The following is a 7,795-nucleotide window of genomic DNA, read 5'->3' as shown; positions in this document are numbered from 1 at the left end:
TTTTTCATTATACTTTAAAAGAATAGTTCACTCAAAAATAAAAAACTTCTTCCATCATTCTAAACCCATTTACTCTTCTTTTTTTAATCTTTTTTTTATAATTATATTGAGTAACAATGTTGTTAATTTCAGCAATTTTAATTTAACATAATATTTACTTGTGTGTGCTTATATATATATATATATATATATATATAAACACATGTATATATATATACAAGTTGCATGACAAAAATAGTAGTCAGTAATGTTATCCAATACATTACACATTTTAGATAATATAATCAGACAATTTTTTGATTTCTTTGAGCCTAACAATACAAGACAAAGTAAACCATAAAGGTTTTCAAAAACAAAAGGAAAGCAAATGATGTACGTTTAGATTTTTGAGTGAGCTATTCCTAAAAACAACCTGGAATATTTGGGAATTCTGAACAGCGTCTCATCTGCAGATTGTGTTTTAAAGAAATGAGAAATCCATTTCTCAGTTTACCAAATCTGACATATTCTTTGCAAAAGCGAGCAGTAGTGCATGTGAATAATTCACAAACGCCCATTAGTGTATGAAATTGGAAAGAGGGACAGCTGAAATATGTGCACTGGTGAGGTTCTGTTGGAGTCGTAATGGCTTTCTAATTCGAGGTATTTTAAGGGTCAGGGATGTTTGATAGTCTGACCCTGCACGTTTAAAACATCACTACAGCAGCTTTACTGTATGCCCTTGATGAATATGTAGTAATATCAATTGACCCAATCTCCAGCTGGTCCTTGAGGTCCCTGTTGAGCTGCAGGAAGTGTTAGAAGAAGAGGCAACAGCTATATGCACTAGTGAGTTTGAAGTGTTGAAGCCCTTTGAATGCTTCAGCTGATGAGTTTAGTGTTTCTCGCATGTACACTTTAGGCAAAGTTTGGTTCTTTTGAGTTGAAAAACAAAACTTTAAATCACTGAAAATAAAAGCAAAATACTAAAAGGATAATAATTTACAATAATAATTAAAGAAAAAACCTCTTTGGAAACAGCATTATTGCTTCGGTAACGGAACCATGAAGCACAGATGCAGACAAGAGTAACATTAAACAAGGCTGCAGTCAATCTCTGTTACATTCAGCACAACAGCTTATTTATGATCACGTGACCACGTGTTTGGAGTGTGAGTTTAATATATACACTAATAATTCTCTAAACGCTAGATCTTGTACACAATGCACCAACATTCACGAAACACAAGGAGATTGTATTTATTCTTAGAAAACATTCTTATAACAATTGTTCGTTAAATGTTAAATATTGTTTCATGATTAAAAATTCCATAAAGTGATGCACTAAATTCACAAACAATTTCACTGCTTCCCCTCGTGAATGTAATATTCAATGCAAGTTTACACGTTTTTTTTTTTTTTTTTTTTACAAACAACTTCACTTTTGCCTTCTGTCTCTCACATTCAGAGCAACAATTTCACGCAAGAATTAGTTCAAACTATTTTATCTTGTGTATACTGCACTCAAACGATAATTTACATATAAATGATTTATGAAAACATTCACTGTGGAAACCTTTTGGCGAAATTTAATGGCTACCATGTAAATCTTGCATTTAATGCGACAATTTATGCAAGAATTTTTTTTACAAAATGTAACAAATCAACAATTATTCTTGCTTACAGTTCAAGATTATATACAGATTTTATGAATGTGAATGTTTGATGCAACAATTTACGCATGAATCTTTTTATGAATGATTTCATTGCAAGCTTGTAAACGTCATATTCAATGGAAAATTGCACATAAAAATGGCTCTCCTTGTGTTTCATGAATGAGGCCCAATACCTCTCTTTTTTTTTTGTGTGTGTGTTCCCTCGCAAATCTTGAAAATTTCAAAATTACGAAAAACTAGCATATCTTGACAAAATAATGCTTACATTTACATAAAATGACTTAATAATACACAAGAGCCTTGACCCGGAAAATAAAATGGAAAGGAGACTCTCTCAAAGCCAAGTCACACTTATTTAACAACAGAATAGTGTTATGATTTCATTATATATTATACTCTACTTAAACTCTATTTACATTACTGAACTCAGAATCTATTCTTGAACTCTGACCTCTGACTGTGAAGGTCGGCATGGCACTGGAGGGTAGAGGCGGAGTCATACAGTAGTGCCGCTCTATCGATTGGGGCTAATTGAAGTCTTCATGTTTTATCACATGGAACGGAATGCCGAGAACAGTTTTTCATGATTCTTAATGAATGTTTTCATGATCTTTAGTGTTATGCGTTTAAAGTTACATTCCCCCAGGCCATTAAGACTTTTGAACGGATATTTTTCATGTGTTAGATGAGGCACACTTGTCAACAAACACTGATAAATTCACGTTAAAGCTCTGTGTTTGTCGTTTTCGACCGCGTCCACACCAGTAGCAATAGGTGATGAGCTACACTCAGTGGTCTGATCCCCCATCTATAACAGGAACAGTTGTAGTGGGTCCACTCAAAGGGGATGTAAGGTGCACGGTAATGTGTGTGTGTACAACAACCACACGTGTAATGCATATGCACACTAATACACACAAACACACACACACCTGGGCCCAGCAGCGTGTTTAGGAATATGACGTATAAGGAGTCAGCTCTCGGTCTCTCTAGGGGGCCACACAGGACGTCAGAAGGATGTGGGATGGGGGCCGAGCTCATGTCTCCCAGCCCTGGTGCTCGCTGCGCTCCAGAGACCGAGTCTTGCTCTTGTGTGAGGATGAAGGGCTCGGTGGGCTGCTCAGATTGGAGCTGTTGGAGGCCGTGGAGTGACGTGGTGAATCTGAATCCTGAAAGCAGAAGACGAAGGAAAAGTTAGTGACAAAACTTTGTTTTTCTTTCTGGATGTGTTATTTGTATTTTTTGTCCTTTTCTTTCCTATTTTGATCAAATATCACACACTTCTCAGGACAAAACTATTCAATTTTTTTATTTTTTTTAATACTTTTATTTAGTAAGGGTGCATGAAAATTACTAAAAGGGAGAATTACATTTCATAATGTTACAAAACATATATTTATTTCAAATAAATGCTGTTAAAAAAATGCATCACTGTTTCCACAAAATATTAAGTGGCACAACTGGTTTCAACATTAATAAGTAGGGATGTAACGTGAGGAAAAAATTAACTGCGAGCTGGTTAAAATATGTGACGATTCAAATCAGTTGAGAAGCTAAACAAATCACGATTCATTCAGGGTTAGGAGTTTATCCGAATGTATGTCTGAGGGAACTTACTGTATTTAGAAAAGTTAAGAGTTTTTTTTTTCTTTTCATCTTGCCTCTGTATAATGCATATTAAAGTTCATAAGTGTAGCGCTGCTTTGTTAACAGCCAAAACAATAGGTTACTTGCGTAACCCCGGTTCTCTGATAGCATTAAGTGAGGTGTCTCACTATGGGATACGCCCCTTCCGCGTATTCCTCAGAAGCCCAATACCATTACGCCAGCCCCAATTGGCTGGCAGTCATGACGTTGCGTCAGGGAGTGGCTCCCTCCTCTTGGTATAAAAGGAGCGATGCAACGTCATTACGACATTCAAAACAAGCATACCTCTTCCTCGCTTCACACAGCAAGGAGGGTGATCTGGTGAGACACCTCACTTAATGCTATCAGAGAACCGGGGTTACGCAAGTAACCTATTGTTCTCTTTCAAGCATACGTTTCGGTGTCTCACTATGGGATATCCTAACTCCCGTATTGCCAGATAGCCTGTCTCGAAGTCTCCTGCCAACCAAAAACACTAATATAGGGCTGGTCAACACTTAAGATCCAACGCTCAAAACGGCATGTGCAAACGTTTGAGCTGTAACATCCAGTTTATAGAACCTCGCAAATGTGTGCGGTGAGGACCAACTCGCCGCTTCACAGATATCTTGTAACGTGACCCCCTTAAAGAGGGCCCATGTCGTTGACATTCCTCTTGTTGAATGAGCACGTAAACCAGACGAAGGCGTAAGACCCTTACTGGAATATGCAAGAGAAATTGCCTCCACTATCCAGTGGGATAAACGCTGTTTAGTAATCGGCTTCCCCGTACGCGGCTTCGCCCAAGACACAAACAGCTGATCACTCTCTCTGAACACTTTAGTCCTCTCAGTGTAAATGCGCAGAGCACGCACCGGACACAACGTATTCAGCCTTTGCTGTTCTGCTGAAGCAAAAGGCGGTGGGTTAAAGGCTCTTAACTTGAGAGGAACAATAGAATTGACCACTTTGGGCATAAAAACAGGATTAGGTTTCAAAAGCACCCCTGCGTCCCCTGGCATAAATTGCGTACACGCTGAATTCACAGAAAGTGCGTGAATTTCACTTACGCGCTTCGCTGAAGCCAAAGCTAACAGCAGCGCCGTCTTAAACGACAATAATTTCAGGTCAGCTTTGTCCAGTGGCTCAAATGGAGACACAGAAAGCGCATCAAGCACCAGAACCAAATCCCATGACGGAGAGATCGGTTTCGAAACTGGCAAAGCGCGACGCGCACCCTTCATAAACCGGCATACCAAAGGGTGCTGCCCCACAGTTTTGTTATCAAAACCTACATGACAGGCAGATATTGCGGCAAGAAACACCTTTACTGTTGAGAATGCCTTACCCTGATCTATCATATCCTGCAGAAACGATAGGATAACTGCCACTGAACACTGAAAAGGGATTACGTGTCTAGCCGCGCACCAACGCTCAAACACGCCCCATTTACATTCGTAGAGTGACCGAGTGGACAGGGCCCTGGAATTCTGTATGGTTCTGATGACACTGTCTGGCAGACCAGCTGCATTCATATTTAGCCATTCACTGGCCAGGCCCACAGTGCCAGGCGTTCTGGATGAGGATGAAATATCTCCCCCCCCGCCTGTGACAGCAGATCCCTGCGCAGTGGCAGGGACCACGGCTCTGCGTACAGCATATGTATGATCTCCGCCAGCCAAAATTTCCCCGGCCACCGCGGAGCCACCAGTATCATTCTCAGCCCCTCCTCCCTCACTCTGTGAAGGGCTGGAGATATCAACGCAATCGGTGGGAACGCGTACAGGAGAACGCGAGGCCACTCGTGCGCTAGTGCGTCTATTCCTAGAGGCGCGCTCTGATCCTTCAGAGAGAAGAACAAAGGGCACTGAGCATTGTCCTGTGACGCGAACAGATCCACTGTCGCTCTGCCGAAAATGCTCCAAATTTGGCCAACCACTTCCGTGTTCAGCTTCCACTCTCCATAAAGGGGATTTCCCCTGGACAGCATATCCGCACCCCGGTTCATTATGCCTTGTATGTGTGTAGCTCTCAGGGATAAAAGACTGGCATTGCTCCACAAAATCAGTTTGCGTGCCAACATGTGTAAAGGGAGTGATCTGAGACCTCCCTGTCTGTTTATGTATGCCACAACTGTAGTGTTGTCCGTTCTCACGAGAACATGATGTCCTTCCAGAAAAGGAAGAAAATGCTTCAACGTCAGAAAGACGGCCAGCATTTCCAAGTAGTTTATGTGACAGTGGCTCAGATGGGGACCCCATCTCCCGTTCACTGCCCTGCCCTCGTGAATGCCCCCCCAACCGGACAACGACGCGTCCGTCGTTATGACCTTCCTGGTCTGGACAACGCCCATCGGTGCCCCTTGTACCAGAAAGCACGGGCGCCGCCAGTGACGCAGTGCCAAGACTGCGGCGGACGTCACTCTCACTCTCCTCCGGGAGTGCCGTAACGGGTCTAGTCTCAGAGAAGCTACCCAGCGTTGAAACTCTCTCATAAATAGTCTGCCTAAGGGAATGACTATTAGAGCTGAGGCCATCAGACCTAATAGTCTGAGGCATGTGCGAAAAGAAACATTGTTCCCCTTCCGAAATTCGGCCAGGCATTTCGTAAATTTTATTACTCTCCCCTCTGACAGTCGCGCTCTGAATGTCACTGAGTCCAGTAACAACCCCAGATACGTTATTGACTGTCTGGGAACTAAAACACTCTTTTCGGTGTTTAATTTTAATCCCAGTTTTTGTAGATGTACTAGGAGCATGGCTGTGTGATCTCTCGCTTTGTGCTCTGATTGAGCCGTCACCAGCCAGTCGTCTATGTAAGTAGCGAGACGAATGCCCTTTTCCCTGAGCGGAGCTAGGGCCGCTTCTGTACATTTCACAAATACCCTCGGACTGAGAGATAAGCCGAAGGGAAGGACTAGATATTCGTATGCCACGCCAAGGAATGCAAACCTCAGAAATTTCCTGTGGGGTGGATATATTTTTATGTGAAAATATGCATCTTTCAGGTCGATTGATGTAAACCAATCGCCTGGGCGCACCAGTTTCAGAAGTGTAGAATGGGTGAGCATTCTGAACTTGTACTTCCTTAGGTATTTGTTCAGTGTGCGAAGATCTAATATGGGGCGGAGAGCTCGAGTCCCTTTTTTCGGGACTAGGAAGTATCTCGAGTAAAACCCATTGTGACTTTCCTCGGGTGGGACCACTCTTATTGCCTTTTGTTCAACAGTGAGGTAATCTCTTCCTGAAGAACATGTACCAATGCTCCCCTCCTGCACCTGAGAATAAATGATTCCCTTGAACTGCGGGGGAGAAGTTGCAAACTGCAGTCTGTAACCGTTTTGTACTGTTCTCAGCACCCAACGAGACTGCGTGCATTCTCGCCAATAGTTTATTTGCAGCGTTCCGGCGCCATCGTATGGCCGAGTTGAAAACGGGTTTGTGGTCTGTACTGCGCATGCGCGAACACTTATCGCTTGGACAGAGTTTATGTGGCTCACCACCTTCAGCGGAGCGATGACTCCACGAGGTGGTGTTACGCTGTGTTCTGACAAAGTGTTTTGCAACATTTTTTGGGGCATTATGTTTTGCAACATTTGTGGGGGAAACAGTGAAAACTTTATTGAACTTTGAGCATGTAAAGTGCTTGTGACTAGTGGGTGGGTGTACACCACTGCATCGTCTCTCGTTCTCTTCACTGCTCTGCATCCCCTGGACCAACTTGGCTCTGGTTTCCCCACAGAACATCCGTAAACAACTGAACTCGTTTTCCGTTGAACGCTGAACAACTGAGGGTCGGGGACAAGTGAACGGGGGGGCTGTGAGCCCCCTTCCCTCAGGAAGACCCCCTCAAACGGCCTTTTTCTTCCTCCTCATCACCTGGGTAGGGTGAGGGGCCGGCTGGACCGTCTGAGCTGTCGCGGGCGGATAATTTTTTCTGGGCCAGGCGGGTTTCTGCTCTGGTGCGCCGCTCTGAACCGTTGTTGCATTCACACGCGGTCTCTGTCGCCTAGGAATGCGAAAGCTGGGGGGTGGGCGAGCTGTAGCCTGCGCAAACGTCTGCCGAGGAGGTGGTGGGGGCGCGGTTTGCGTCTTTCTGGGCATGCAGAGCTGCAAGGCCTCATCATCCCTTTTCTTCTCCTCGCATCTCTTCTGCATCCGTGTCAGCGCTGAACCGAAAATGCCTTCTGCGACGACCGGTGCATCTAAGATGGCTTCCTTTTCTCTGTCGGAGAGATTCGCCAAATTAAGCCAGCGTCCTCTCTCCTGAATGACCATTGTGGCCATGGCCTTGCCCGCAGCCTGAACGGCACATCTCTGAAGACGGAGCGAGAGATCTGTGACAACACAGATTTCTTCCCACTGTGTCTGACTTGGCGTGGCAGACACCTCGTCTTGTAGCTCCGCCTGGTATGCGGTGAGCAGAGAGATGGCGTTCATGGCCCGGACTGAGAGGGCGACTGCTTTGTAAGCGCGCTCCGTCATGCTTGACTGGAAGCGGTCCGCTTTTGATGG

General features: G+C 44.0%; 1 protein-coding gene across 2 annotated transcripts in view; it reads right to left on the bottom strand.

Moving 5' to 3' along the window:
* Nucleotides 1-7,795, bottom strand: part of LOC113060912 (neuronal PAS domain-containing protein 3-like) — a 783,891-nt gene that overhangs the window by 553,030 nt on the left and 223,066 nt on the right. The gene's annotated exons all lie outside the window — the stretch shown is intronic.

The sequence above is a fragment of the Carassius auratus genome, chromosome 42 (genome assembly GCF_003368295.1).
Source record: "Carassius auratus strain Wakin chromosome 42, ASM336829v1, whole genome shotgun sequence".
In the NCBI taxonomy this organism is placed as follows: Eukaryota; Metazoa; Chordata; class Actinopteri; order Cypriniformes; family Cyprinidae; genus Carassius; species Carassius auratus.
Note: the sequence above shows the minus strand (reverse complement) of the source record. Positions and strands in the feature narration are given on the sequence as shown.